The following is a 7,796-nucleotide window of genomic DNA, read 5'->3' as shown; positions in this document are numbered from 1 at the left end:
AAGACTCTGAATAAGAAGACGCAGAGATTGTTCCATGTCTAAGGGAAGCACAGAACCGCACCAACATGGAACAGAGCAGAGGCAACAGACTGACAGAGCAGAACAGCAGAAAGCAGGAAGTAACATAACAAGAGATCAGGGAGGAGTTGTGTGGAGAGGCAGGTTTGCAAATATAGGAATGATACTTGAAATAATATGAATTTCAGAAAAGGCAAAGCCATGAAACTAAAGTCTTGGGAACACAATATTGTATAACCTCATTTTGAACTGGGGATTGAGTGGGGCTAAAGAACCCAGACCCAGAGAAGAGAATGCAATGTAGAGCTTTTTATAAGGAATTAGACATTAAGGGTAGATTTTTATCAAAAGAAGTGGCAGATAAGTCAGAACTGCTTAGGCTGTTTAGTCCAACCTGCATGCTTGCTCAGGCAGACTCAGCAAGAGAATAATTTCTAGGACTGTTTCCAGTTTAATGTTGAGTATTCTCCACAGATGAAGGCTGCACAACTTCTCTGGACAACCTATTCCACTATTTGACCACTCCCACAGTGAAAAAAAGAGTGTTTTCTTTGTTCATATTGAAGAATTATCTTTTTTTTTTTTTTTTTTTTGGTGTCTGTTGTCTGCTGTCCTGTCACTAGGTACTACTGAAAGGAGCTTGGCTTTCTCTTCTTCATTTTTTCCCATGAGGTATTCGTACACTTTGATATCGCCTTGAGTCATTGGTTCTCCAGGCCGAAAAGTTCCGTCTCTCTGTCTCTGCTCACATGAAAGATGCTTCAGTCCTTTAGTCATCTTTGTGGTCCTGCCCTGGACTCGCTTTGGTTTGTCCATGTCTTTCTTATACTGTGGGCCCAAAACTGGACTCAGCACTCCAGATATGCTGAGTACAGAGGAAGGATCAGTTTCTTTGGCATGCTGGCAATGGTCTTCCTAATGCAACCCACAACGTTGTTGGCTGACTCCATCATGAGGGTGTATCAGTGATGTGTGGTCAGCTTCTTGTCCCCAAGGACTCCAATGTCATTTTTTCAGAGCTACTCTCCATCTGCTTAGCTCCTTGCTTGTATTGATGCCCGGAGTTATTCTTAGCCCAGTGGAAGACTTTGCATTTGCCATTGTTGAACTTCATGAGAATCCTTTCTGCCCAGTTCTGCAGGCTCTGTGAAGGTCCCTCTGAGTCACAGCACAACCTTCTGGTGTTACAGCAACTCCTCCTGGTTTTGTATCATCTGTGAACTTGCTGAAGCAGCACTCTGCCCCATCATCCAGGTCATTAATGAAGAAGGTAAACAGCATTTGCTCCAGTATCAATCCCTGAGACATACAACTGGTGTCTTGCTTTGAACTTGACTTTGTGCCACTTATCACAACTTCTGGGCCTGGTTGTTCAGCTGATTTTTAATGCACCTCACTGTCCATTTATTTAAAACATACTTTGTCAGCTTGTCTACTAGGATGTTGTGAAATGCAGTGCTAAAAGCCCTACTAAAGCCAAGGTAAAAACCATGCCACTCCTCTCCACTCATCTAACAAGCCAGTCAGCTTGCTGTGGAGGTTATCAGGTTGGTTAAGCATGACTTCCCCTTTGTAAGTCCATGATGGCTTCTCCTGGTCACTTTCATGTCCTTCCTGTTGTTGGAAATGGTGTCCAGGATTAATTGCTCCATCACTTTCTAACAGATTCATGTGAAGCTCATTGCCTGCCACTCACCTGATATTCTTTTTTTTCCCCTTCTGGAAGACAGGTGTGACATTTGCACTCTTCCAGTCTTGAGGAACAATTACAATTGCCATGGCCTTTCAAAGGTTATCAGGTGGCCTCTGAATGAGATCAGTCAGCTTTCTCAGCACTCATGGGTGCTAAACATCAGGGCCCAGGGACTTAAGCTTGTTGTTTGTTTAAGTGCTCCCTAAACTGTTGCTTCTCCTTCTAGGGTAAGCCTTCCTTGGTCCAGATTTTTTCTCTGGTTGCAGAGCCTCAGGATTCCTGCATGGTAGGATCATTCACTTACAGCAGGTTTAACAAGGTGCTCCAAATTTTCTCATAATCGAAGGTGGAGTGTCTGATTGAGTTGCATACAAATCAAGTGTAGAGATAGTTGTCTTTCTGATAGTGAAACAATAGCATGTAACTTCCCACAGATCATTTTCTTAGGAAAACAAGGAAAACTAAGTCTGGCTTTTTGATGCCATCACCATTTATTTTCCTACAAGCATCTGATTTTTTGAAAGGAAGAGGCAAAATCAGAAGAAATGCACAGAGAAAAGCTGTTCCTGTAAACACAGTGAAAGTCAACATTCACACACCTCTCAGCAATCTGGGAATTATTCCTGCTCTGATCTCAGTTTACAGAGTGCATATGCCTCCCTTCTCTGCCTGTACAGAGTAGAACTGAAGGAAAAGATTAGAGGGACAGTGCCTAAGACCAGTTAGTTAATTTACATATATTGTGTTGGTTAGTGCACACTTCTCCTATTGATTTGTATCTGCAAGAATTCAACACTTGCTGTAAACTAAATCATAAAGCCTTGAATAAGCCAGCCATAAGATCAAGTATTGATATTGGCAGTTAGATGTGAAAAGCTTGTTTTAGTGATTTGCCCAGTATCACCCAGCAACTCAGTGGCAAATACAGGGCAAATCAGAACTGACTCAATTTGGGAACCAGTTTTTCTTTTCCCTAAAGGTTGAATGACTCTCAGCCTGCTATCTCTTAAAACACAGAATATATAGACTTTATGACAGTCACCTCCACTGCACTAGGTACAGATGGGGGCAAGATTCCTTTTGGGAACATTTTCTGCTGACTGTTTGGTTAAGTATGCTAAAAGAGGCAAAGATGATGACTGAAAAACAATCTACACACTTTCCTTGTCCTTGATTCATCACCTGGATATTGTCTCTTAATTCTTAAAGAGGGAAATACCACAACAATCTCAACAGGGATCATTTCTGACCTTCCAAATGTTCACTAGAAGGAAAAGTCTATGGTAAATGATTATATGTAGCTGGTTCCATGAGATGTGGCTGCACTCTCCCCTGACTGCCAGTAATGCCTCTCCTGAGTGGTTAGGAGTTATGTTTAGAGTCCAAGAGATTTCTTCCAGGCCCTTCTTCTTTTTTAATTTTTTTAAGTATAGAAGAGATACTGGAAGAAGAAAGAAAATAAACTGTATATGCCCTGGAGGAATGGAGGGAGTATGGAATAACTCATCATGTGAATACATCCGGAAGTAGAGTATTTCTTTCTTCAGAGCTGTTAACTAATCATTTTTCTCCAAACAAAGACATACATTTCTATAAAAGAAAAAATATCTGTGATTAATGTAAGTAAACAAGCAATTAAATGTTTTCCAGTCTTATCAGTGTCAGCCAAGAAAAAAAACTGGAGGAAGGGGGAAAAGGAGTAAATTTTTTTAAATCAGACTTATAACTGGGTGGACTATGTTTGTTTTAATTCCTAACTGATAACATTATCTTGAAACAGATAGTTCTTGTTTAATTTTTTTTTGGAGTTAAAATGTTGTTATCCAATGGTTATGGTCAATAAAACACTACATGCAACAAATGCAAACAGGCTGCTTGTTAAGATGTTCTGTTAGTGTAACTTACCTGCAGAACCTGCTTTAATCCACACAGAAAATTGCTCCTCAAGCATAATAACCAGCTTCTTATTTCAAGCCTACCAATTCTCGTTACAATATTCTTTATCCTTAAAGCTCTGGAAGAAGCTTACTGTGATCTTGGACAAAATGTCACAGCTAAGTTGCAAATAGTTCACGAGGAAAGCAACAGTCTGGGAAGAAATTATGTACGTGTAGCGTTACTTAACACTGTTGTTACAATCATTTTTTGTTATACAACAGTGTTTAGTTGAAACCACAACAATATGTTCTGTTCTGAGTCATTTTGCTTCAAGGGAAATGGAACTAAGAATTTTTTACCCACATATCCCATTTTGATTGTTGTTAAATTGTACATGTATGTTTTATACCTCTATTTTTTTTTCCTAACTTTGATTGTCTATGTATTTTACGGCAAAATCAGAATGCGGTCAGCTAGAACATTCTGATCCATTCAAATAATTTGGTTTGAAAATTCTCAGTATTTTTCCTGAGCATCTCCTTGACAATGTGTAATGCCTTGACATTTTTCACTGAACAGAAATTCTAGTTTCCAAAAGCTGCACTGTGGGGGTTTCCAGAGAAAGCTCAAATATGTCGATGGAGCAAGAGTGGCCTTGGGAGAAGGATGCTGTTACGCCTGACGGAATGAAACTGTGGGATGAGAAAGCAAGAATTCAGTACACACAATCAAGTGCATAGAGCATTGTGACATTGCTTAGATAAGTCTTTCAAAATATTTAACCGCTAGCTTCTGCCTTGCCTGTTGATAGCGGTAAGAAAGTATCAAAACATAATGTTAAGTTAGCAGTAAATAGGAGGGTGATCTGTTAGTTGATTGTTTTATAGCTATACACTAACAATTGTGATTGGACATAAGTTTTAGAGTTATTATATGATTTGTATCGAGAAGAACATAAAAGGAGTCGGGCTGAGAATAAATGTGTCTCACTCTGCATCCCAGAACGAGTCCGTGTAATTTCATGATGCAACATTGCACTTCTATCTAAGGAAAGAAAATAAGCATAAGGCTTCAAGGTTGTGATGTTTTCTGAGAGCTTTGCTATCTCATGAGAATGAGGAGGCTGGCTTGGTAAAGTCAGAACCAGGCATAGGAACTGGGTGTGTAGTTTAACAGTGTGACTTTACGATTAGAATATGTTGTAAATATTCTGATTCCATGGAAACATGTACTCTGATTATCTGTATAAATAGACCCTCAGATGTTACAACAAACAAGCATTGATTCATACCTCTAGGAGGACTCGTTCTTTGACTCTGGGGCTCCCCTCCCCCAACAAGGTTAGATGAAGAACCTGTGATTATTTTGGGGGTAATACATTGTTACATATTATTGTCATATATATATATATATATATATATATATATATAATTACAATGTATTGTTAACATATTTAAGCATTGTCTGCTAGGGGCACTTTGATTATATTCTGTAACCTATGCAAATTCAGACTATGTTAATATAATCAACACACTTCTTCTCAGGAAAATAATCTATTTTTTTTTGGCATGGGATAAAACAAGAAACTCACCTTGTTATAAAAAGCATGAATCTCAAAGGGTATACTGAATACTTATTAGGAATTTTTGCAACTGCGTGGCCAAGCACAAGGTACAACTTGTTTCTGCCCATCTATTTGAAGTTATGAAATAAATGATATATCCGTATTTTGGCATGACAAGTGGAGTGGGGCTTCTTTAAAACCAGGCAAGTGTGGTGTGTGAGACAGTCTCCAAGGTTTGCCACCCATGTTTTGACCCAGATGCATTGCAGCACTGATCATAGCATCATAGAATAATAGAATCATAGAATCACCAGGTTGGAAAGGACCCACTGGATCATCGAGTCCAACCATTCCTAACACTCCCTTAAACCATGTCCCTAAGCACTTCATCCACCCGTTTCTCAAACACCTGCAGGGAAGGTGACTCGACCACCTACCCGGGCAGCTGTTCCAGTGCCCGATGACCCTTTCCATGAAATTTTTCACAGAATCACAGAATCACAAGGTTGGAAAGGACCCACTGGATCATCGAGTCCAACCATTCCTAACACTCCCTAAACCATGTCCCTCAGCACTTCATCCACCCGTTCCTTAAACACCTCCAGGGAAGGTGACTCGACCACCTCCCTGGGCAGCCTATGCCAGTACCCAATGACTCTTTCTCTGAAGAATTTTTTTCTGATATCCAACCTGAACCTCCCCTGGCGGAGCTTCAGGCCATTCCCTCTTGTCCTGTCCCCTGTCACTTGGGAGAAGAGGCCAGCTCCCTCCTCTCCACAACCTCCTTTTAGGTAGTTGTAGAGAGTAATAAGGTCTCCCCTCAGCCTCCTCTTCTCCAGGCTAAACAACCCCAGCTCTCTCAGCCACTCCTCGTACAACTTGTTCTCCAGCCCCCTCACCAGCTTCATTGCTCTTCTCTGGACATGCTCCAGAACCTCAACATCCTTCTTGTGGTGAGGGGTCCAGAACTGAACACAGTATTCAAGGTGCGGTCTCACCAGTGCTGAGTACAGAGGGAGAGTAACCTCCCTGGACCTGCTGGTGACCCCATTTCTGATACAAGCCAAGATGCCGTTGGCCTTCTTGGCCACCTGGGCACACTGCTGGCTCATGTTCAGTCGGCTGTCAACCATTACCCCCAGGTCATTCTCTTCCATGCAGCTCTCCAGCCACTCTTCCCCCAGTCTGTAGCACTGCATAGGGTTGTTGTGCCCCAAGTGCAGGACCCGGCATTTGGCCTTGTTAAACCTCATGCCATTGGTCTCGGCCCAGCAGCCCAGCCTGTTCAGATCCCTTTGCAGAGCCTCCCTACCCTCCAGCAGATCGACACTTCCACCCAGCTTAGTGTCATCTGCAAACTTGCTGAGGGTGCACTTAATGCCTTCATCCAGGTCATTGATAAAGACATTGAACAGAGCTGGACCCAGTACTGAGCCCTGAGGAACCCCACTTGTAACTGGCCTCCAGCTGGAGTTAACTCCATTGACCACCACTCTCTGGGCCCGGCCATCCAACCAGTTTTCAACCCAGGAGAGTGTGCGCCTGTCCAGGCCAGAGGCTGACAGTTTCTGAAGCAGAATGCTGTGAGAAACTGTGTCAAAGGCTTTACTGAAGTCCAAGAAGACTACATGAACATCCAGTAGTCAAGTGATTTTGTCATAGAAGGTGATCAGGTTAGTTTGGCAAGATCTGTCTTTTGTAAACCCATGTTGACTGGGCCTGATCACCCGGTTCTCTTGCATGTGCTTCATGATAACACTCAGGATTACCTGTTCCATGACTTTCCCCAGCACTGAGGTCAGACTGACAGGCCTGTAGTTCCCTGGATCCTCTCTGCAACCCTTCTTGTAGATGGGCACAAAATTAGCCAGATTCCAGTCTAGTGGAACTTCCCCAGTCAGCCAGGACTGCTGGAAGATGATGGAAAGGGGTTTGGAAAGGACATCCGCCAGCTCCTTCAATACTCTTGGGTGGATCCCATCCGGCCCCATAGACTTGGGGGTGTCTAGGTGGGCAAGCAAGTCTCTAACCGCCTCCTCTTGGATCATGGGATCCTCATTCTGCCCCCCTAACTCCTGGGTTTGTACATAGAGGGAACAACTTTCCTTGCTATTAAAGACTGAGGCAAAGAAAGCGTTAAGTACATCAGCCTTGTCCTTATCCTTTGTCACTGTTGTTCCTTCCGTATCCAATTGGGACTGAATATTCTCCCTACTCCTCCTTTTCTTGTTAATGTATTTGTAGAAAGATTTTTTATTATCAAGATACAAGATGATGCAAGAAGTAGTTACTATTGCAAAAAGTGGAATATTTTTTATTTAAGCTAAAGTTGAGTTAAGTTTCATCTAAGAATTGTATTTTTTGAAAGTTAGACAGAATGTCCCTCTGATAGGCTGTTTTCTTTAAAACGGTGTTTTCCAGACATTGTTCTTTGAAGATGATAATGTTTTCTATGAAGTATGATTGGCACTGAGCAGATGTCTCTTCTTCTGTAACCACCTTTTTTTGGAGCCTTTCCATATCTCACAGCCAAGATCAGGCAGAGCTGGAGCCAGCTCCAAATTAACAAGACTTTTGACTGTTGCAAAGTTTCATAACTTTAAAATTAGACCTTGGAAAGTAAGAGAATATGCATAAGATTTC

At 41.8% G+C, this 7,796-nt stretch overlaps 1 long non-coding RNA gene across 1 annotated transcript; it reads left to right on the top strand.

Annotated features, from left to right (window-relative positions):
- Positions 1–655: 655 nt before the first annotated feature.
- LOC128850464 (uncharacterized) lies at positions 656–4,642 on the top strand. The gene is made up of 3 exons (XR_008447873.1): positions 656–1,288; positions 1,938–1,997; positions 4,169–4,642. It is a non-coding gene; the product is annotated as an uncharacterized LOC128850464 (long non-coding RNA).
- The last annotated feature ends 3,154 nt before the right edge of the window (positions 4,643–7,796 follow it).

The sequence above is a fragment of the Cuculus canorus genome, chromosome Z, assembly GCF_017976375.1.
Source record: "Cuculus canorus isolate bCucCan1 chromosome Z, bCucCan1.pri, whole genome shotgun sequence".
In the NCBI taxonomy this organism is placed as follows: Eukaryota; Metazoa; Chordata; class Aves; order Cuculiformes; family Cuculidae; genus Cuculus; species Cuculus canorus.
This window is presented reverse-complemented; position numbering and strand designations above follow the sequence as displayed.